The following is a 262-nucleotide window of genomic DNA, read 5'->3' as shown; positions in this document are numbered from 1 at the left end:
TCTGTACATGAAGGAATGTCACCCATCATCTGAATGTGACACGTGACCAGCTGAAAATAACCTTCAGAGCATGAGGCCAGATACTGTGACAGGTGGGACGTCACTGGTGTCTGGTAAAGTGTTGTACACGCAGTGACATCATACACTGCAATATATTTCAAGAGAGCACAAAATCATATACACTGAAACTGCAACACAAAAAGGAAAAGTTGTGGAAATATGGGAATCAGAGGATTGATAGACATTAATCATTTGGATTAAT

The sequence above is a fragment of the Bufo gargarizans genome, chromosome 7 (assembly GCF_014858855.1).
Source record: "Bufo gargarizans isolate SCDJY-AF-19 chromosome 7, ASM1485885v1, whole genome shotgun sequence".
Lineage (NCBI taxonomy): Eukaryota > Metazoa > Chordata > Amphibia > Anura > Bufonidae > Bufo > Bufo gargarizans.
This window is presented reverse-complemented; position numbering follows the sequence as displayed.